General features: G+C 51.5%; 1 long non-coding RNA gene across 1 annotated transcript; it reads right to left on the bottom strand.

The window, feature by feature from the left end:
• Positions 1–8,494: 8,494 nt before the first annotated feature.
• On the bottom strand, positions 8,495–9,709 carry LOC144229486 (uncharacterized). The gene is made up of 3 exons (XR_013334495.1): positions 9,644–9,709; positions 8,853–8,993; positions 8,495–8,760 (listed from the first exon to the last, which is right to left on the bottom strand). It is a non-coding gene; the product is annotated as an uncharacterized LOC144229486 (long non-coding RNA).
• Between the last annotated feature and the right edge of the window lie 13,960 nt (positions 9,710–23,669).

Below are 23,669 nucleotides of genomic sequence, written 5' to 3'. Positions count from 1 at the left end.
CATGTATGTATTCATTTGCTCTCACTCACTCACATTCATTCTAAACAGGTTATGTGGCCCCAAGGATTAACGAAACAAATTCGGCTCCTGTGTGTTTTCTGAGCCCATGTTTTCTGGGTATGTGTCCTTCGGTCCATCTTATTGACTTCCTCCCTCCACATGTGGAGGAGGCATATTTTTAGCCCCACATCCCGGATGAGGAAACTGAGGTGCTGAAAGGCTAATTAACTTGGCCAAAGTCTCCTTGGTACTAAGCGCCAGAGGGGAAATTCAAACCCAGGTCAACCTAATGCTGGTTTTATCTCCACCTCGGCTGCTTCCCTTGTAAAATAATTGCTCGTGTTTCTTGTGCATCTATTCTGTACTGGACATTGTGCTGGGGGGTGTGAATCCCCAGGTCTCCCAGACTGTCCCTGCCCAGAGGAGATGGCAGTCTGATGGTGGAGGCGGGCCATGGAAACAGACTATTATAACCCACTCCGAGGAAAGCTAAAATAAGATGGTGAAATAAGATGGTGAGTATTTCCAGCCTCTGGAAAGACGATTTTGCTGTCAGCTTGGCAAACAAAAAAAGCTCCTTTACAGGTGAGACATGAAGGTCCAGAGCCAGGATCTTCTGGCTCCAAATCCCATCCGTCTGCACTTTGGACATAGTGCATCCATGCCGGGGAAGAAGGACCCTGGGCAGCCTTCATGGGAGAGAGCGTCTGCAAGAAGAAAAGAAGCAAAAAAAAAAAAAAAAAAAAAAAAAAAAAAAAAAAAATCAACACCCTTCAAATCGGCCTTCTGGGCCCCATAGCTTCTGAAAACCTCGCCATCTGTCCACATGGGCATGTTCCAAAGTTTTAAGTACCTCTTTTCATGAAGTCCGTTAAAGTTAACCTGGCCTCATAATATATGAGGGAAATCTGCTATAAATAGAGGTAAATAGAGATTGTAAAGATAAATAACAATAGCGGCATAGGAGGACTGATAATGTCCTCTATTTATGGCCCGACTCTAAAAAGGGATGGCCCGAGATCCGGCGTCTTTAATGACTTACTTTTGCCTCTGCAGCCTGTGTTCCCTGTTAGGGTGCTAAAGATTCAGTGACACAAAAAGCTTACAGATAATTAAATATTGATTTTTGTCTTCTAATCCCATATAAAAATTGTCCTGGGTCTCCCAATGGTGGTTTTATCTCACCAGGACATGGGGAGAGGGGAGGGCGTCGGTTAACCCTCTTTGCACCCCTGTGGTGCGACCCTGGGGGGCCCCTTCGGCAGAGGTGGGGGGGAGTGTCCGGGCTTGGCTCCGTGGGCACGTGGCCTCAGCAGTCACAAGAGATCTGCGTGCAGAGGGCCCCGTGGCTGGGGGTGACGCTCTACTGTCACAAGGGGATTCTACATTTCCTTTTGGAAGGCCCCCCAGTTATGCGGCTGGACCCCTGGGGGGCCGGTCCGCCTGAGAGATCAGGGCAGCCAGCTCTGGACCCTTAGCTACCCCACTGCTGCCCAGAACCCCTCTCTTCTTCTCCTTCCCCGAATCTTGCTGGCTGTGCCAGAAACTCCGAATCTGGGAAGAGGGCCAGAGAGAAATTTGTGATGAGAACAGTTCTTCCCCCACCCTCTGCTCCTCTCTCTCTCTCTCTCTCTCTCTCTTTCTTCAGAAAACAACAACAAAAAAAGGCACCTCATTGTCACTTTGTGTCTGGAGTGCAGCACGGGACATCTGGAAAAGTGGCAAAGTTGCTGGCTGGCTGGGAGGGGGTGGCGTCCATGGCCAGGTCAGGCCGTGGGCTCCGACAGCAGACAGAGTCTGGGAAGAGAGGGAGACAGAGTCAGAGAGCTGGGTCCTGAGCCAGATCCTGCCATGTGTTTTGCTATGTGGCCTTGGGCAAGTGGAAAACCCTTCTATGTCTCTGTTCTTTCATGTGCAGAATGGAGATACTAATTCTGGACCCTCTGCCTGCTCCTCACCGCCGCCCCCCCCAACCCCAGCAAGACCACTGGGGAAAGTCTAAGTTTTAAAAACTTAGGATCTTGGGGCGCCTGGGTGGCTCAGTCAGTTTAGCGTCCGACTTCAGCTCAGACGCTGATCTTGCAGTTTGTGGGTTTGAGCCCTGCGTCGGGCTCTGTATTGACAGCCCGGAGCCTGGAGCCTGTTTCAGATTCTGTCTCCCTTTCTCTCTGTCCCTCCCCTGCTCGTGCTCTGTCTGTCTCAAAAATAAACATAAAAAAATCCTTTAAAGAATGAGGATCTGCAAAACAGTGAGAGTGATAGCAAATGCTTATCTATTGCTTACCTGGCCCAGGCACTTGATGTAAGTTCTTTAGGGATGGTTACTAAAGACTGCATATTCTGGTTCTTTTGGACCTCACAATGACCTCATGGGAAATAGGTACCCTCATAAACTTCCCATTTTACAGATGGGAACATGAGGCACAGAGGCCAAGGTAGCACAGCAGGAACGTGGCAAAACAACAGTCCTTACTGCACTCAGGGCCACAGAACCCGCGCTCCTAACCCACGGTGCAGGCCTGAGTCCTTCGGCGCCTCCCACTATAGGACACCAGGGGCCCGCCGGCCCAGTGTGGCTCCCAGAGCATTTCTGCTGGGTGTTTCTGCACAGCGCAAGCCTGCACCTCATGTGGAATTCAAGTCTGTCACTGGGGTGCCTGGGTGGCTCAGTCGGTTAAGCGTCTGCCTCTTGGTTTTGACGCAGGTCATGATCTCACGGTTCATGAGATGGAGCCTCATGATGGGCTTTGCACTGACAGCGCAGAGCCTGCTTGGGATTCTCTCTCTCCCTCTCTCTGTCCCTCCCCTGCTAGCTCATGCCTGCTCTCGCTCTCTCTCAAAAATCAATAAATGAACATTTAAAAAAAAAGAAATTAGAATCAGTTGCCAGTATTGACAAAGAACCTCAAGATTTCTACCTTAAAACAGACTTTCAAGGGTGCCAGGGTGGCTCAGTCTGTTAAGCATCCAACCTCAGCTCAGGTCATAATGTTACAGTCCGTGAGTTCGAGCCCCGCATCGGGCTCTGTGCTGACAGCTCAGAGCCTGGAGCCTGCTTCGGATTCTGTGTCTCCCTCTTTCTCTGCCCCTCCCCAGCTTGCTCTCTGTCTCTCTCTCAAAAAAGAAATAAAAAACCATTAAAAAAAAAAAAAAAGCCCCAGATTTCCAGCATCCTAGACATGCTCTGGCAATGATGAGCTCCTCTATCTACTTGGCAAAGATCCGTCATCTGCCACAGTCCCTACCATTACCTATTGTCTTCCTGACACTAATGCTCAGAGTCTACTTCCCCATTAGCTTATTGTATCTACCCATTGCCACCTGCATTATCTGCCTAATTCCTGGGAACTCTGTCTTTGGCTCCTTCCCTAGGGTGGCAAGCAAAGCCCCCTCCTTGCTGTGGATGTGTAGACAATGTCCCCTCTGTGGGTGGCACTATAAGTGGAAGAAACAATTAACTTTATTGGTGGAAGGAGTTGGACAATGGAATCCAGAGGTAGCTCAAGCCCTGAAATGAGCTCAGAGCCCCGACGCTCCCTTAAGCTTTCGGCTTCCACGGCCCTCAATTTCAGTAACTCCAAGACTCTTTGGTTGGAGGCTATGAAACATGAAAACAAACCTACAAATTATGAAACCCTGAGCTTTTACCATCCAAATAGTTTATAATTCTNCCAAGTCCTAATTCCTCATTGCAAAAAGATTCTCGGATCATAAAATGTCATGATTCGAGTTGACTCACTTCTTGGAAGATGCAATACTATGAAGGAGACAGAGGGAGGCTAGGGTGCTATGGCTGCCTTGTGCTAATTGCTCATGATTCCATCATCTGGTCCTTATCGGCTCCTTAAAGCCAGAGAGAAGCCGGCCAACCAATGAGGTGCTCTAATTGCACAAGGTGGCGGAAGTGGGGGCTGGGATTCTTCCCGGACCCTTTAATCCGAGACGACCATCCCTTCATTTTCCTAAGGAAATCAATGCTGCCGAGATGGGAACGTGGAGGGATCTCCCTTCGAACCAAGCCAATATATAAACAGCGGCAGGCGTTGGGTAAGGCTTCGGCAACTTGAGGAGAGCCATCAAAGCCCTGCGCACATTCCTTCATCGAGTCGTATTTAACGAGGGAGAACCCGCCATGAATGTAAAGTCTGACCAGATTAAAGGTGGCTTGACCTCAGGATGAGGAATGTGGATGGAATGATCTGGGCCATGGGAGGAGTTGAGCCTCTTCAGCTGGAAGAGGGAAGCTAATTAGCACCACACTGGGAATGTCGTGGTATCCATGAGTCAGACTAATGGGAAATACGCTTTCGTTCTTATCTTAACTTGGAAGTGAAGACCTGGCATGGACGGGCCACAGAAGCAGCTGGCTAGGGATAGAGTGTCAGGATGGAGACAGAGAGGGTGACGGGGTCAAAGAGAGATTGAGAAGAGCCATTTTGGGGTCCTGGGAGGGCATTTTGCACAACGCATGGGGGGTGGGTAAAAATCTCATCACCGATGTCATTGCAAAGATCTCATTACTTGGTGCCAACTTTTGGCAACGAACGACACGTGCAAAGAGGGAACTTTCTCTCCAAGTGAAAAAAGGGATTCTGACACCAGGTGGCCATAGGCAGCACAGATAACTTGAGTCAAACACAGAAGTCTTCACCCTCGACAGTACTGATGTTTGGAGTCAGATACTTCTTGTAGAGGACTGTCCTGTACACTGTGGTGTATTGAGAAATATACCCCTGGGTCCCTGGTCTCCAACCAAGAGATGCTAACAGCACTTCATGCTTAATTTTGACAATCAGGCATGTCTTCAGACATTGCTACGTGCAGAACTTGGGGAAAAGAGTTCATGGGACATGAGTGGCTCAGTGGGTTAAGCATCTGACTCTTGGTTGTGGCTCAGGTCAGGATCTCATGGTTCGTGGGTTCAAGCCCTTCATGGGGCTCTGTGCTGACAGTGTGGATCCTTCTTGGGACTCTCTCTCTTTCCCTCTCTGTCTCTCATTCTATCTCTGCCCCTTCCCCACTAGCACTCTCTCTCTCTCAGACTAAATAAATAAACTTAAAAAAAAAAAGAGTCCAGATGACCCAAATGGTGTCTGTGACTCTTAGCCATGGCCAGAGAAAGATATCCATGAATGCTTTTACGTGGACATAATTAGCAATGCAATATCAGAATTCTACTATGTGCCACTCAGAGTGTGTTGTGTGTAATTATGCTGACTGTCAGTAACGTTCTCCTTCCGGGGAGAGGATTCAGACATTCTCAAAGAATTCTTTGTGGTGGCGACTTCACTGAGCCTTAGTTAAAGAATTCCTCTAGGTATGACAGTGAATCTGAGTATGCAAGGTGGGCTTTTGGGGACACAAACAAATATAAAGCTGTCCTTATGGGAGACTGTACGAACTGGGTGGATTGCTTTTTGAAGATGCTGCATGGCAAGATGGAATAGGAAATAAACACTCGATAAAGATGAGATAGTTCGGGGCACGTGGGTGGCTCCGTCAGTTGAGCATCTTGATTTTGGCTGAGGTCATGATCCCAGGGTCGTGGGATCAAGCCCCGCATCCCACTCTGTGCTGAGCATGGAGCCTGTTTAAGATCCTCTCTCTCCCTCTGCCTCCCTACGCCCTCACGGCGGTGCATGGTGTTCAGAAGGCTTCTGAGGGTGTGCCAGTGCTCAGGAGAAACCTGACTGACGCAGGACGTCCGCTGTGCGTAGGACAGGGGCTTTGTCAGCCTCAAGGCTACTTCACCTCCTCCGGGCAGTCTCCTGATCAAACGCGGAGTCCGACAGAGCCTTCTAACTACCCAGAAGAGGCGCGATTAGAAAGGGCGCCACCCAGAGGCAGAAGCAGAAATCCCAGCAGGTATTCCCAGGGAGAGAACTTAGTACAGGGAATCGGTGGCTCTGGTGCGGGCAAACTGGGAAGGCAAACGGGGCCAGAGGCAGTGATTGTAGGACGCCACTGTCACCCTTGGGTTGAAGGAGCGGGTGGAGAAGCTGGGGGAATAAACACCCACACCACACCAAGCCTGGAGGAGGGACCGGAATTCTGCCGCGGCTTCAGGGCTCTGGGCCTGGGGACCCGTGCACAGCTTGGGCACAGACCCAAGGGGGAAGAGGCGGGCTAGCGCCGGCAGGGAGAGCCGCCTGGGCCCCCCACCCGTCACCGCCAGGGCGAGGCGCCCCTGCTGCGGAGAGCAAACCTGCCGCACAGAGGCCAGCGCGTCCCTTCGCGGGCGCTCACGTCTCCCGCTAGCGCCCCCTATGGGCAGAGGCCAGCACACACCCAGCGGGCAAAGCAGAGAAGCCTTGCGCAGGCTCCCAGCCCTGGGCCCCAAAGACAGAGACTCAAAGAGCGGGTCTGGAGCCCAGAGACGATGGTTAAGCCGCTTGCGCAATCGCGGAGGCTCGAAGAGATGAACCGACTCACCGAGAGGCCGCGCCCTTCTAACTCTGGGCCCCTGTCTCTGGGCTCCGGTGACGTAGACGTGCGCAAGCTCCTGGTAAAGACGCGGGTACTGATCTTATCTTACTACTCAAGTCTCCAGCACGCTTTACCGGGCATCAGGCCCTTAGAAGTACTCCCTTATCTCCCTTCGCCAGAACTAGGTCTCTGAGCCAGAGGGCATCCTGCCTTCCACTTGTGGGATCTCAACTGCCTTGCCTTCGGATCCACTTTCCAAATAGGTTAGCATGGCATCCAGTGGGGGTTCCCCCCAGTGGGGGAACCAGGCGGGGGGACTCCTGCGGGGGGGTGCGTCCCCTGCACCCCCAGCACCCCTTGAATTCTCACTGGAGCCTGCCCCCTCCGACCGTCTCCCCAAGATGCTGGGACTTCTCATGTGTAGTAGGCACCTGACCGCACAGACTTCCATTCATTTGTCAAGTTGCATCTCTCCTGGACGAAGACGCGCTTCCCACCCCACCGCAGGGCCTGTGGAGAGAAGCGTATTCCTCAAGGCGCTGGGCGAAAGTCCTCCTGCCCGAGCTGTAGACTCGGCTGGAACCTGCATGCCCATTATGCAGAGACGTTCAATATTTTACTCGGGTGGGGAGCGGAGAGGTGAGGGGCGGAGGCCAAAAAAAACAAAACAAACAAAAAAAAACAACCCAAAAACAAACCACAGAGATTTCTTGCGAAGTGAATTTTTTTCTCCTCTTTCGGGCTTCATCCATACTGAACCCTACACTCTCTTTTGTGAAGGCAGAGCTGGCAAAAACCCGGTGAATAAAAATGGGAGCTTGATTTTATGCTAATATATGTAAAGAACGTGACTGTGGAGCCACAAGTAACACAATGAACTTAACTTTTCCCCCCCTCTCATTTTATTGAATTATAATGACTAGTTTCCATAGCAATTACTGCATCACCTTGTACATTACCAGAAAGATCTACTGCACTTTTCCCCAGTCATCCTTGTAAACATTTCTACCTTTTTTTTTTTTTTTTTTACGATGTTCTGGGGGGAAACACGAGCCCTTTCAGCTTGGCAGCGGTTGGAGAGCATATTTCAGGAGATTAATAAAGCCAACCGGGGTATTTTTATTTTCTAAGTTCTGCAGTTGGGTTTCCATCTTCACCCTCACCAGCCACTTGTCAGGCAGACAAAGAGGGGAAGAGGCGGGCGGGAGAGAACAGAGGAGCTGGGAGCTGAAGGGAGAGGCACATGAGTCAGGAGGGACTCGCCGGAAAGGGCGAGCGTCAGGATCCCGTGTTTGTGCCTCTGCTGGTCCTGGAAGAGTTTGAGGGCAGTCCCCTGGGGTTGCGAGCCTCTCCCTTCACACGGGGCGCAGAGGACAGGCGATGCTCGCCAGCTTACAGAAGATCGGATTTGGGGGACACACAGAAGATCGGGCTTGAGTGTCTGAGACCCCCATTGCTTCTGAGCTTCCAGAGGGGGTGGGGAGAGGGGCATCTGGGCGCCCTTCCATTCCAAACCCCGCTTTCCCCAATGGGTTCCTTTGATGGGTTTTTCATCTTGGCTTCCCACATTCTATTTCATTTCCAGAAAGCCCTCTGGAGCTGATGGCTATTTGCAGGCACCTCTTTCCAGCTGAGAAATGAAGGAAGTGAAACCTAAATGGGAGCGAAGGGGCGGTGGCCGCTGCCGTGAGTCAGAAGGACGCCCGGCTGGTCCCGTTGCGCCCTGCTGAAGGTCAGGGGCAGAGCTCACCGTCACTGGCCCCGCTGGGTAAGAAGACCCTGTGTTGAGCTGTGGGAACCCCATCCAGGGGCTCAGAGCTCCCAGCCCAAGAGAGGGGCAACGGCCACAACTAGAGCCCTCAACGCTGGGGGCACCTGGGGGCCTCTGTCGGTTAAGTGCCTGACTCCTGATTTTGGCTCAGGTCATGATTTCAAGGTTTGTGAGTTTGAGCCCCGCGTCGGGCTCCAAGCTGGCAGTGCGGGGCCTGCTTGGGATTCTCTCTCCCTCTCTCTCTGCCCCTTCCCCGCTGTGACCTCCCTCTTTCAAAATAAATAAACAAACCTTAAAAAAAGTTTAAAGCCTTCAACACTTTATTTCATTTGAAAAGGCGCCTGCTTTGCCCCCATTTGCGCAGCAGCCCACTGCCCCTGGAGGGGTCAGAGGGGACAGCGATCCCCACGAGCACAGCGGTTAGAAACTCTTGCGCTGAAGTCCAGCTGCCTGCCTTCCAGTCTCCCAGGGCACCTCTCACAGGCTGCGTCTGGAGGCCAGTGGTTTCCTTTGTTCTGCCTCAGTTTCCTCATCTCGAAAGTGGAGCTAATGGCTGAACCCACCTGAGTGGCATTTGTGCGGAACAAGGATGATGCCAGTTAAGTGCTCACACCTACAGGGGCCTGTCATTCCCCACGGACTTGTGTGTACTCACCTGTACCTGTGGCGCGCCCTCCAACGAGGCCAGTGCCATCCCAGAGCCCTGACTCTCCCAGCGGTAAAATGAGAAATGTCTGCTAGGTGGTCTTGGAGATTCCTCCTTGCTCTGAAGGGTTTTTGGATTCTAACAGCCTAGCTGGAGGGACGGAAGAAGGAAGGGGGTAAGGGAGAGAGAGAGAGAGAGAATGTGTAAGAGCAGATGCCTTAAGCAGAAGCAAAAAAAATCCCTAAGTGACAAGAAGCTCTAAGTTCACCAAAATGCTTAACCAAGATAAGAAGGATGTAGCCAGTGTTGGAAAGATTGCTGTGAGATTAATAAAAGTGATTAGGGGATTAAGACTTCTCCAAAGAGATAGCAATGGGACCACCAATGGGAAACCCCTTCCTGTCCTCTGTGCACAGGCTCCCTCCTTGATTGGTAAGCCCCCGGTCATGCAGGCATCTAACAAAGTGGTCTCAGCGGATGCATACATAGAAGCCTGGCTAAGCCCATCTTCGACACTGGAAAGGTCCCCTGTGTATATATGCGTATACACACGTATGTAGTCAGGTGACGGGATGCCCAAAGGAGTAAGGGGTACCTTGAGGGCCTGGGTTGGGGTTGGGATTACTCAGTGAGGCTGTCCCATGGAATGCAGGACCCCCAGATGGACAAGTCTGCGGGAAGTGGCCTGGACATGAATCAGGCATCATAAGGAAGTTGGGGCAAAGGGAGGGGTGGGGGCTACTCAGGAACTGAGAGGCCGTGATGGTGCCAGCCCGGTGGCCGAGGCTCGGCTCTGTCACCTGTGAGCTGGGGACAAGGATGCACCCCCTGTGTCCCCTGTGTCAGGGCCGGAAGGCACACGAGTGGGAACGTGCTCTGCAGAAGCTGAGCTCCCTTTGCAAAGCCCTTTCCGGTACCCTTGCTGGAAGATTCTGCACTTTTCTCTGGTGCTAAGATGCCATACAGGAACCTGGTCCGAATGCCCCTTCTCATTTGGTAATTGGCTCCAAGGGAGGCAGTGTAGTAAGTCCCAGGGACCGTCGCTCCTCAGGATGAAACCCGACTCCATCTTTTACCAACGGTGAGGTCTCTCTGGTCCTTCACCTGGAAAATAAATGGTGGTGACTTCACCGTCCCACAGCCATAGGAGAGGCCCTGAGCCAGAAGCACCCAACGAAGCCCCTAAAGTCCAGACCCTCAGACACTGTGAGGTAACAAAGGTAGCTTGGTTTACATTGGGGTCATTTGTTATGCAGCAACAGGTAACTGATACAGGTGATAGGTCTGGCTTGCCATCACCTTCCTGGAGTGGATGCTAACAGAAGCGTTGTACTAGAAATGACAAATGTGGTTTTGTGGTGGAAGTCACCAAGACATCTCAGCTCCAGCCCCCTCCCCATTCCAGTCCAAAGGCTTCTGTCTTCCTTCGAGGATGTGTTCAGCGGTAAAGGATAAGCTTCATTTTACAGACCAGTATCCTGAGGTCCAGAGACGGAAAGTGGCTTAGCTACCCTCACGTGACAAGGCAGATGCAGAGCTGAGTTTAAACATCGGGTCTCCTGGGGCGCCCGGGTGGCTGTTGGTTGAGCCTCCGATTTCAGCTCAGGTCATGATCTCATGGTTTGTGGGCTCAGGCTCTGCGTCAAGCTCTGTGCTGACAGCTCAGAGCCTGGAGCCTGCTTCTGATTTTGTGTCTCCCTCTCTCTCTGCCCCTCCCCCATTCATGCTCTGTCTCTCAAAAATAAATAAACGTAAAAAAATAAAAATAAAAAAATCGGGTCTCCAGACACACCATATATGCATTCTTCTGTTCTCTGAGTAGGTACTTATTGAGTACCTACTGTCTGCCCTGCTAGTACTGTGTACTAGGTGCCTTCCTCACTGTCCTCCCTCGGGGAGGCAGCCTCAGGCAGGCTCAGTTTCCAGGCCTCTGAGAAAGGGTGTTGTGCACCAGTTGGGGCCCAGTTGTGTGCCCCTGGCTCTGTCCAAGTGACAGGAGAGATAAAGGAGAAAGGTCATCACTGCCCAGGCTCTGTCCTGAGCCCCCGGTGGCTGGCACAGGCCAGGATGTGTTAACTCTGAATGGACAGAGAGATGCCACCCGGAAGAGCCAGCCGCTCGGCCCTCACTCACACGACTCCCCTGGGAGCCATGGCCTGGTCCCCAGCAGCCCTTCCTGAGAGGACAAGGAAGCCGTCACCTAGCTGCTAGGGGCGGCCTCCTGGCAGCTGTGGGGAACAGTTGTGCAGCCTCAGCCACGGCGGCAGACCCCTGCGAGGTAGAGGGGAGGGGTCGGTCAGCGGGCACGGCCGGCCTCGCACAGAGCGGTGGGCACTGCGCGCTGGCCGCTCCTATCCGGGCTGGGGTGGGCCAGGGAGTGAGCGCCCGGGGGTGGCGCAGTAGGGTGGGCGGTCTGTTTGGGGGTGGGGGCACCGCCGCCCTCCGCCCAGGGGTAGCGGCCGTCTGGCCGGGCAGGCGGATGGCTCGGCGCTCCCTGCGCAGGCGGGCTCAGTGTGGGGACCTGGGCCCTTCTTCGCGGCCCAGAGCGCGCAGCGCCCCACGGGTCCTGGGCTTCTGGGCATTTAGGACCAGGCCATCCTTTGCGGAAGGGGCTGTGCTGGGCATCTGGGCTGCGGGGTGGCATCTCTGGCCCCTGACCACTAGATGCCAGGAGCACCCCCACCGCCCCCAGAGCCGTGAAAACCAACAGCGTCTCCAACATTCCCGGGGGCAAGGTCGCCCCAGACTTAGACCCACAGCTCCGTCTCCCGGGGCCCACACTCCCCCACCCCAACTGCCGAGCCCTCGGGATGGGTCGTCCGGCAGCTTCCGCCGAGCCTCACGGTCTCCCCAAACCGCGGCCCCATGATGCCGGCAGGACACGGCGACGTAGGAAGGTAGGGTTTGTACAGGTTCGGGGTAGAAGGAGGACTCGAGCCCCAGGTTTCTGATTCTCAGCTTGGCCTTCGGGGTGTCCCGTTCTGTGCTCGGTGGCACTCAATAACTAGTTTTTGAATGAATGCATACAGGCATGAACGAATGAAGTTTCTCCTGACCCACCTTGAGCACAGTGTTCTAAGCCTGGGGACCTGAGGGGCTCTCAGCCGGGATTCGCTGGCTGGTGGAAGAGAGGGTGCCGGGGGCTGAGGTGCGGTCAGAGGGCAGCTGTCTGCGGGGCACCCTGTCCTGGGAGGTGAGAAGGGACAGAGGGCTGCGTTCGGCCCCCACCTTTCCCTGTTGCTCTGGCCTCCACACTGGCCTTCCTGCCTCCAGCTTCTCTCTCTCAATCTCCGCCCCCCCCCGCCCCCGTCTCATCTGTTTTCATCTCAATAGCTGGAGCCATATTCCAAACAGACCAACTTGATCACCTCAGGGCCTCACAGACCTGCTATGGCTCCCTATGGACCGTGGATCAGAGACTTTTGCCTGTTTTGAAAATGCTTCCTATTCTGGTCCAGGTCAGCTTCAAACGATCAGAATAGGAACCATACGTAGAATACGTAAAGGAAGGAATCCACATGGCCGCAGGTGACATATGGCCAGGTGCCAGTAAGCGTGGACTCTCAGCATCCTGAGTCTCATGTGCGTAGCAGTGCCCAGTGCCCTGCTCTTCGGGAAGCAGGATGTGGGCTGTGGCTGGGAGACTGGCTGAGGGCTTTCACAGCACGGAAAACTCTCAGCTTCTGGGGTCAGACAGGCCTTCTGCTGTGTGACCTGGGCCAGGTTACTCTACCTCTCTGAGTGTTCATTATGACTTGTCAATAATGAGAGGGGAAAAAAAACAACTGACTTTCCATCTTGGTTCTGAGAACAAGATGATGCATGTCAGATGCATCATCTCAGTGTGTGGTATACAGTAGGCACTCCCTACTTGTTACAGCAAGAATCCATGAATCATTTAATCCTCAGAATACCCTGGCGAGGGGGATCAGTGTTATCCCGATGTAAAGATGAGGAAACTGAGGCTGGAGGAGGAAGGGGCCTGTCCAAGGCGTCCTGGCCCTAGTTCTGACCCAGGGCCACCCGACTGCACTGTCTGTTTCTTTGGAAGCCCGTTCCCCGAGGCCCCAGGGACAGCTGGGCACCTGGAACGTTACCCCAACGGGCCGACCTGCACAGCTGAGCTAAGCCGGCCGAGGCAACTTAGCGTGCGGGGACTCTGGGGTCCCCTCCAGGCCCCCTGGTGCTTGTGGCTTGTGTCTGAGCAACGCTGAGTCAGGCAGTAAAGGGGAAGCTGCTCCTGAGACGGCCCCTGGGTGGGAAAACTAAAGTCCCGGCCAACCCCGGGGAGGTCCCTGGCACAGCTCTGCTCTGAGATGGAGCGAATGGGCCCAGACGGGGCAGCTGAGCCAGAGTCCTGCCATTTCGACAGAGATTTAGGGGCAGCGAGTGGGAGAGCCAGACTCACTGGCTGCTGAATTTACTGATCTTTTCAGCGAGGTCAGCGGGAGGGCCCTTCTGCGCCAGGCAGCGTTGGCACTTGGGCTCGCCGACTCGGTGGCGATGCCCAGCGCCTCCCCGCATGATGGGGCCGGACGGCGGGAAGCCAACCTGCCTGTGTGCCGGAATCTTTGGGGAGGATTCATGGCCATCTCTCCATGGAATTTCAAAACACAGGCGTCCCCCAGGGATCCTGCTTTGAAATTTTCAAGCCCGGGGAGCCCCCATCCAAGTGTGTAGTGACGCTTGCTAGGTACCGGGCAGAAATCACCGACTTAACAGCCATGAAGTGTCGCTGGCATCATTCTGTTTCATAGACACAGACGCCTCAGAGATGGGCTGGGTTTTGTGTTGTACGCATGGGCTGCTAAACCTTCTGCGCGCTGAGACTCAGAGAGGTGAACTGAGCTGCAAAAAGCCAGCTTGTTTGTTAGAAATTGAGACTTGTTTAAGCTCCTCCATTTTCTTTTCCGCAAAATGGATCAATTACCAATACACTTCTCGTGGTTGCTGATGGTATTCGGCAAGATCATGCATGTCTAATTGTTGCCAGTGCTCCAGGCATGCAGCAAGTCCTTAATCATTGCTAACGGTTTCTATAATCCTGTTTTGATCAGAATTAAAGAAGGAAAAACTTGAGTCAGGATTTCTCCAGAATCAATTTGTTTAAACAATCATTCATTCATTTAGGCAGCTACTATTTCTTTAAAAATTTTTAAATGTTTATTTTTGAGAGAAAGAGAGACACAGAGCGTGAGCAGGGGAGGGGCAGAAGAGGGGGAGACACAGAATCTGAGGCAGGCTCCAGGCTCTGAGCTGTCAGCAGAGAGCCCGACGTGGGGCTTGAACCCATGAGTCATGAGATCATGACCTGCGCTGAAGTGAGAGACCCAGCTGACCGAGCCACCCAGGCGCCCCAAGGTGGCTAGTATTTCTTGACCAATAGCTCTGTGTTAAGCTCTGTCCTAAGATGTAGGGCTGTGGAAATGAATGAGGCATCGAATTGTCTTCATGACCAAGTGATGAATTATACATTTAAATGGATTTGAATAAACTACTATACAACGTGCTAGGAAAGTGAAGGACTGGTCCTGTGGCTAAGCCTGGGGGGAGGGTCAAGGAGTGAACCCCATAGAAAGTGATACATTTGAGACGTGGAGGATGAGTAGGTATAAAATTGGTAGAAGTAAAATATGTGTGTGTGTGTGTGTGTGTGTGTGTATTTAGAGACAAATCTGAGTATTCTGGGCAGGAAAAACAGCACGTGCAAAGGTCCTGAGGTTGGAAAGAATATTCAAAGAAGCTCAGAATAGCTGAATGAGGAGAGTGAAGTGGAGCTAAGCCTTGCAGTGTCATCTCCCAACCCTATCCCCACCTAAACCTCCCTTCTTGGCATCCATGGTAGGGCCTTCATTCTGTCCTAACCAGTACACCTCTCTGCTCCCATGCTCATCATACCCTTGGGCAAGTATCAACTTCATGACCACATATCTGCATCCCTGACCAAAACAGGACCAACTTAAGGGCAGACATGGGAGTCACTTATCTTCATGCCTTAATTCCACCCCTAGGCCTATAACCTCATAGCTAATTAAAACTACCTATGTGGATGAATGAGTGAATGGATAAATGAATGAATGATTAAATGGCCATCTGCAGCTGCCTGGAGTTAAAAGTCATCAGCACATCTGCACACATGTTCTGTTATAAACATAGTAGGTAGGGGCGCCCGGGTGACTAAGCCAGTTGAGCGTTCAACTTTGGCTCAGGTTGTGATCTCAGGGTTTGTGAGTTTGAGCCCCGCATCGGGTTCACTGCTGTCTGTGAGGTGTCTCCTCTGTCCCTCTTTCTCTGCTTCTTCCCTGCTCCCACTCTTGCTCTCAAAAATAAATAAAACATTAACAAAGCAGTAAATAGGCATCGTAAGTAGATACTAAAGCTAAGCAAAAAAACAAAGAAAATAGAAACAACGTGTTTCTATGTCGCAGAGATTGCCATTGTTAATGCGTGTGTGTGTGTGTGTGTGTGTGTGTGTGTGTGTGTGTGTTGGTCTGTCATCTATTTGTCCATTTATTTTTTACCAAAGTGAAATCATCTGACCCACCCAGGCTTTGTCATCTGCATTTTCGGTTTGTGATCTCCACATTCCCATGTCCTCTTATCTAATAAGCAGTCGATATTCAAAACCCCTTTTTGCTGCTAAACAGATCTCCCAAACCGGCTTTGAAATATGCCCATCCTTCTAAGTTGGTCTGGTGGCTTCCTAGTGGTGTCATTTGGTGTGTGCTCCCTCTCCCCCGTGTTTTGTAGGCAGGACGTTGGTTCTACGGGCTGAATGAGTTCAAGCCAACCTCTCATGACTGCAGCTCGTCAGCGGGAGTGTTTTCTTCTCCCGGGTATACCTCTCAGGAGACCTGGGATTTCTGCACGAGCCCCTTTAGTCATGTGAAATGGGACTGGACACGGGTCAGCGTGATGGGTACCATCTCCATCATGCATGGATGGTTTCCCCCTGAGATGGCATAACGGCGCATCCACAGAGGTCCAAGCCCCCATCAATCATATACCTGATGGTATGAACACCAAACAATAATTTTTCCTGAATCAGTTCCTCCCTTGAGAAGTAGCTAAAGACTGGATTCCTAATTCTGCATCCTTCTTGTAAGATCTTCCCTCCATACCTGGGCGTGTGGCTCTTATAAAATAAGTCTGAATTGCCTTCTGTCTGCTCTGTAGTGACTATAAAGTGATCACATTTTAGCCACCTCTGCTGGATTGTGTTCCCCCCAGAGTCTGAATGTATCTGTGAGTAGGGCTACCCAGTGGTGTGTGCCTGGGTGGTTCTTAAGGGAATGTTTCAAGGAGGAGGTAAACAAGAAGAGACAGGAGAAGTATAGACTCAGAAGTCTCAGGGGCCATTATTTTTTTTAATGTTTATTTATTTTTGAGAAAGAGAGAGAGACAGAGCATGAGTGGGAGAGGGGCAGAGAGAGAGGGAGACACAGAATCTGAAACAGGCTCCAGGCTCTGAGCTATCAGCGCAGAGCCCGATGTGGGGCTCAAACCCACGAACCGTGAGATCATGACCTGAGCCGAAGTCGGACGCTCAACTGACTGAGCCACCCAGACGCCCCTCAATATTTTAAATTATACATTAAGGATTAAGAACCAAATCTACACTGTGCATCTCACACGGATTGGTGAACTTTCCCTGACATGTACATGTCTGATTCTATAGACAGAGAGAAGTGAGAATTTGAGCATCTGCATGTTTATAAATTCTAAGTATCCTTCAGTTAAAGACTTCCTGTCCTTGTCGCTCATATATATTCTAGATTCGCCTACATGGCAACCTTTGCTTTCCACTTCCCTTCCCAAGAATGTGCTGATTTCTTCTCTTGGGAGATGCTCAAACCGCGCCTGAGTTTAGACCCATAAACACCTTGCCTTTTATTTATTTATTTTCTTTTAAAAAAGATGTTTACTTGCTTATTTTGGGGGGGAAGGGGCCAAGAGAGCGCTAGGTGGCGGGGGCGCAGAGGGAGAGAGGGAGACAATCCCAGGCAGAGTCCACACTGTCTGCACAGAGCCCACTGTAGGGTTTAATCTCATGAACTGTGAGATTGTGACCTCAGCTGAAACCAAGAGTCAGATGCTTCACCGACTGAGCCACCCAGGTGCCTCATCACCTCGCCTTTTATTAAAGAAAAGGACAGCATATCCACCTCTTCCTAGAGGTCGCTGTCTGAATCACTCCGCAAGCCCATCTGCAGAGAGTGCTTTTTAAAGGGAACCCCAAGTGCACCTTCTGAACTTGAAGGCGTTGAGGCAGGGGGGCTGCAGGCACTGGTGTGGGCATTGGGACATCTGGGTCCCCATTTTACCATTTGCTTTGAGTCACTTCCAAGCCCTTTCCTTTTATTCTGTTAGTTAATCAAACGCTCTTACTGCACATCTACTGTGTGTGGGCCCCCGACTGCAGGGGGCGCAGTGGGGAACAAAGCAGACACAGGGTCCCTGCCCTCGCTCTGAACGGGGCCACAGTATCAAGCTGTTGACTTTACGAAGGGCTGGGGGAGAGTGGGCTAGGTTGTTAGGAGTGAAGGTCAAGGTGGGAAATGGGGAAGGAGTGGGGCATCTGGTGGGCGGGGGAAGTGGAAGTGTCCATGGCCGAGGGTCAGGCGTGGCAAGCTCTATGACCCCTGCCCACTCTCTACCTTGTCCCACGGTGCTCAGTGCCCGGGACAATCACCTTGTGTCCCTGACGGCATCACGGACGTCAGGCTCATTAGACACTGGGGAGCCAGCAGTGGGGGAGGGCTGGGAGAAGTCTGAGGTGGGCGTATTGATCCCTCCAGCTTCCTTCCTGCAGGGATACCATGAGCAAGCTGTGGACAGAGCACCTGTCGGGGACCCTCCCCTCCCCCCCTCCTCCAGACCCCGGGATGGCAGGTCCCCACCATGACCCGCCCCTGTGGCTCTCCATCCTTGGACATAGTCCCTTTATCAGTGTCTCCTGAACCAGCCCAGCCGGGGGCCTCGCTTCCTAGGGTCAAGGGCATGCAGGGCTTGTGGACACTTACCCTATGAGTGGGGGCTCCCTGGACTACTAGAAAGGGCAAAGGGTGTCTTCCAATCTGTGTAACTTTTATAGCTTTTTATGCTGACATCATTTCACGTTGTAGAACAGTTGCTGGAATACTACTGATACGAGGTGAACTGTACCCCCTGCCCCCAAAAAGAGATATTGAAGTCCACCCCCCAGGACCTTGAATGTGACCGTATTAGAAATCGGGTCTTTACAGAGGCAAACAGGTTAAGATGAGGTGTAGGATGGGTTCCAATCTGACACGCCTGGTGTCCTCATGGAAAAGGGAAATCGGGACACGGGACAGGCACGCGGAGACGGAGGACCGTGTGGAGACACAGGGAGACGCCATGTGCAGGCCACAAGCCAGCGAGCATCTGGGGACACCAGGGGCTGGAGGGGCAAGGAAGGAGCCTTCCCTCCAGGCTGCGGAGGGAGTACGGCCCTGGCAACTTCCAGATCTTGGACTTGCAGCCTCCAGAGTGTGAGATGGTACATTTCTGTTCCAAGCTTCTCAGGTGTGAATGCTTTGTTACAGCAAAGTAGTCCTTGGGACTAACCCAAGTACAGAGGATTTCTGTTAACTTGTAACCAGATTCACCAGGTGTAAGCCCTTTCTCACATTGCTGGAATTTCTTACCAAGTTTTTATATTCATGTATATGCCTTTGGATAGATAGATAGATAGATAGATAGATAGATAGATAGATAGATAGACAGATAGGTGGTTTGTTAGGTAGATGTACACTGTAATATCACTGCATACATTATATATACACCAGATAGATAGATAGTAGATTAGGTGGATGTACATGCTGTATATATGATGTATGATGTATATGATATACATGATTATATATATACACACATCACTATATGCACTATATATATTAGATAGATAAATACACTATATATATCATATGACTATATAACTAACTAAACTAACTACACACACACACACACACGTATATGTGTGTGTGTGCTTTTTCTCTGTACCATCTGAGGTAAGCGGCAGTCCTGACCCACCTGTCTGGAGTGACCAATTGTCCTGGTCTGCCTCAGATTTTCCTAGTTGTGGCGCTAGGATCCCACGCCCTGGGAAGCTTCTCGGAGCCAGGAGCGAGGTGGCACAGTTGGTCACCCAACTGTTAAATAGTTCAGCGAGGACACCCTGAGAACAAGCCCGATCTCACACACACTACCCTCAATTCAGGACCACGCATCGCCTTTAGGTGTCACGTTTCCTGAGTTTCTCCCAGACATCTGTTTATTTCCTCCCCAACAGCTTCCCATCATTTTTTTTTTCTGACCTTAGTAATGGATTACAGGCCACTGACTAAACGGGAATCCATCCTAATCGATAGATGGATACGCAGAATAGAAGGCACGACTCCTTTCTACAGCGGGTGGCCAGTTAATAAATGCAAAGACATAACGTAGGAGATCAGCATTTTGCTGCCTTCCTGGGTTAGCAGGCTTGCTATTGGACAAATGCTAAAAGCCGGGAAAGAAAAGAGTGATAAGGACCGGGCTTTCTAGTTCTGAAGTCGCCCCTGGGGAGATTTTGGCCTGGGGCCTGGGTCACCATAGAAGTGATTGGATTGCTCCTCCCGCCCTCCCCGCCTCCTGGTCTTGCCCAATCAGACCTTCAGCTCTCCGGGCGGGTTGCTGTTTCGCTCACTACTGTATCCCCAGCACTTCTCCACGCGCCCCAGACATAGCAGGTGCTCAGTAAATGCTTGTAAGCGGAAGCGGGGAAGGAGCACTGAGGTCTTTCGGGGCAGGGGCTGACAAGAGAGAAATGAATTTCTCTGGATCTACTCCGCTGTCTTCCAAAGTGTGTGACTTCTTCTGTACCGGGTTCTGCAGCAGGCATGGTGGTGGGCGTCCACTCTTTTAAATGTTAACGGCGTAATAAACATGAATCACCAAAGAGTGCTTTTAAAATAAGGTTAATGGGGCTGCGTTTATTCCATTTTGTTGCATGGTTAACTAGATCCGGATAATTACCAGCCCCACGTTTATGGATGCCCATTTTAAGGTTATTTTTATGTAGCTTTGTGAGGTGAAGGCTTTGTTTCTTCTCTTGGTTTTATAGGCTCGTATGGAGTAGGGCATTCAATAAAGGCCAGCTACGGAGGAGTGGCCGTCCCCGGGGAGGACTCCCCAAAGCCCAGGTCCCCTGTGCAAGGCCACCCCCTGCAGGCTTCACCGGTGCGTCCAGATCCTGCACGAGCAGGGGAACAGGAGAGAACTGTGTCCCAGGGTGTGTCGGGAGAGGCAGGGGCAGCCGACCTGCCCTGTGTCACTTCCCCACCAACATTATTGTTCCCCATTTGGAATTAGGGACCACACCAGCCACCCCCCCTCCTGTTTCTCTGTGGTGTGCAGAGCTGAGTGCTTAATCGACGTTTGCATAAAATGCGATAAATCATAGAATCTTAAAGCTGCAGAAAAGCTCAGAGGTCACCCTGTTCTCCAAACAAAGACCAAGGAAGCCGGAATCGCAAGGGGAGCAAAGAAGTCAGGGAAAGAGAGACGGGCCAAGCCCAGTGCTACACCCTTTACAGACCCTTCTTCATTTTAATACTCGCAGTTTACCCTGTGGAGGTCAGAGTGTGATGCCCACTCGGCAGATGAGAAAACTGAGACAGAGAGTGGTGGCTGGTCTGGGCCCCCAGCTGGGATTCTCAGCTGGATGTGATTTGCTTGACTTCAGGCTTCAGGTGCTTTCCACGGGGACCTCACAAGTACTATGGATCCAGTCATCTGGAGGATGTGACTGGGGCCTCTGTTTCACCGTCTGTGAAATGGGTGTGATTAGGACAGACATCTCTATTGTGTGTGCTCAGCAGCCTTCAGGCAATGAGAAAATGTGAGCCTGGATGTGAACATGTTCTGGAAATGGAGTGAATGCAAAATTAGCCTTCAACACCCCGACGGAGCCCGGGGTGCCCAGGAAGCCCTGACTCTGTGCCTGGGAGTGATCCGAGGCAAAGAAAAGAGGCACGGATGTGAGAGTCAGACAGAACTAGGTTCACGTCCTACGCTTTCTCTTTGGCCAGTGCGTGAACTTGAGCGGGGAGCTCATTTGGCCCCTCCACGTTCCCTTCATAAAGGGAATATGTTTTATAGATGCATACCCTCGTGGGACCGCCCACAAGATCGGGGTATGGACCACCTCCACCAGCCCAGAAGCACCCCCACGGCCCTCCAGTCACTCCTGCCCTCCGCCCCAAGAGAAGCCACTGCTCCGATCCCTACTGTCATCTGGTTTTGAACTTTTGTATAGATGGAGACACACAGTAGGTTCCTTTTCTTTCTGGTCTCCTAATAAACATATATATGTATATATATGTTTATTTTAAAATTGTTTTTAATTTTGATATTTATTTATTTTTTGAGAGAGAGAAAGAGAGAGAACAAGCCAAGGAGGACAGAGACAGAGGGAAAGAGAGAATCCCAAGCAGTCTGCATGTTGTGAGCACAGAACCCAATGCAGGGCTCCAACTCATTAAGTGTGAGATCATGACTGAGCCACCCAGGCGCCCCTATTTATTTTGAGAGAGAGAGAGAGAGAGAGAGAGAAAGCACAAGCAGGGAGGGGCAGAGAGAGAGGGAGAGACAGAATCCCAAGCAGGCTCTGCACTGTCAGCACAGAGCCCAGTGCAGGACTCAAACACATGAACTATGAGATCACGACCTGAGCCGAGATCAAGAGTTGGCCGCTTAACCGACTGGGCCACCCAGGCGCCCCTGTCTGTCCGGTCTTTTTAATTCAGTGGTACGTCTCTGAGGCGCATCTGTGCTGTTGGGAGGGCTTGGTGGCTCGCCCTTTGTCACTGCCCTGCAACAGTGTACCTGTGACTTCGCTACAGTGTGTTTATCTGTTGTCCTGTTGATGGACATATGGGTTGTCTCTAATCTTTAGCTCTTATACTAAAGACCTCATGACTATTCTAAAACAAGTCTCTGGTGTCCCCCAAATGCTTGTTTCTTTTGCGTACGTGCTCAGGGGTAGAGATGCCAAGTCACCGTTTAGACACGTGCTTAGCTTTGGGACATGTAAGTACGGCTGTTTAATCCCCTCCGTGCCTCAACCTTCTCATCTGTAAAATGGCGAGGTCCCTGAGCCTGTTGTGAGGATTAGATTGATCATCTGCGCACAGTGGGAAGAAAGTTCAACTAGACTCCGTCATGAAAAACTCAAGAATCTGCATGAACAAGATGTAACGTTTATGGATGCATAATCATGTAATAAACATTCAAAGACATCGATTGGCATAATGCACTCCAAATTTAGGCTCTTGGTGGGAGGTCTGGGCACAAAACTGGCACCTGGGCACACGCAGGGGACTCAGCTCTATTTGTAACGTCTTGTTCCAGAAGAAGATCTGGAGCAAATACAGCGTTAGGTTAAGGTGATTAAAAGCTGGTGTTTGCTGTATTTTCTGTGTTCTTGTCTCTATGTTCAAGACACTTCTCATCGAAACAAAAACATTAATACCACATACGTAATATTAATCTCCAAAATATTAACAGTAGGTAGTGATTTGCATACTGCCTAGGAGAGAGTTATGCAAACAAATGTTAGCTATTATTATTACTATTATCACCAAGAGCTCCCTGCACAGCTGATTTTATATGTGGCGGGAGGTGAATCTACCTGGAAAGGGGATCCGGTGGGGACAGGGTCACATGGTTGTTGGCATAGAGGAAGCCTTCAGTAAATCCCAGGTCTTGAAATGTTCTTAAAATGGTCAGAAGTCCCCAAGCACGGTGGTCTGAGCTAAACATGTCGCCCCCTCTGAGTGTCCAGCCCTAATCACACCGGGACGCAAAGACACCCAGGAAATCTGTGCGTTGTGGGGACTGTGGAATGCAGGCTCCACTCTAAGCTCAGCCGGAGAATCCGGCCGGGTGAATTATTCTGTTTCTTTCAAGACCCACACAGGGTACCAGCCGCCAGGCTGATCTCGACAACAGGCTCCGGTTGTGACAAATGTGACGCTGGCACTATTTATTTTCCAAACGTGGTTGCATTTGTACTCACCGTGGAGATGTAGTTGGGAAAAATAATGACCAGGAAACACACACGCACACGCACGCACACACACACACACACACAGATAGCAACCAACCTTCCCAGGAAAAAGGTGGAAAGGATGAAGATAAACAAAAGGAGCCTTTTTTGTACCACTTTAATTAAGAAGAAGAAAATAGCCCACGGGCATGCACGTGTGAGTGTGTGCGTGCCTGTGCATGTACGTGCACACCTGTGCATGTGAGTTGAAAGGAGAGACACTGAGTGGAGAGAGAACATGTGTGCTTAGCTCAGGAGACGTGGGGACTTCCTCGCCCCAACCCTTAATCCGGCCGCCTAAAAGATGCTTCTGGATTTGCATTCCCCCAGCTGGCTGAGCACAACAGACACAGACTTTACTGCAATAATGTCTTAGGCAAGTGCAAGGGTCCCCCAGCCCCAGAGACACGGCCCCCCCGCCCCAGCTGGGTGTGCAGGATCAACTGCTATCTCTGGGCTTGGTGTGAGTGGCGCTGCTAACCATTCCACTTCAGGTCCTGACCGGGACAGGAAAGCCCAGGCCTGGAGCACATCAGCATCAGAGAGAGAGAGAGAGAGAGCGAGAGAGAGATGGGAGCCCCAATGGGACGGGAACGAGGAATTCCAGGGAGCGGTGCGGGGAAGCTGCGGGCTGAGGTCAGCTTTGCCAGGTGAATTTCACTGGGGAAATCTCAGAGACCCCGGGGCGGGAGGGGAGGCTTTCTTCTGAAGCAAAA

The sequence above is a fragment of the Crocuta crocuta genome, unplaced genomic scaffold, assembly GCF_008692635.1.
Source record: "Crocuta crocuta isolate KB4526 unplaced genomic scaffold, BGI_CrCroc_1.0 scaffold348, whole genome shotgun sequence".
NCBI classification, from domain to species: domain Eukaryota; kingdom Metazoa; phylum Chordata; class Mammalia; order Carnivora; family Hyaenidae; genus Crocuta; species Crocuta crocuta.
The sequence above is the reverse complement of the archived record's forward strand: the minus strand, read 5'-3'. Positions and strand labels throughout refer to the sequence as shown.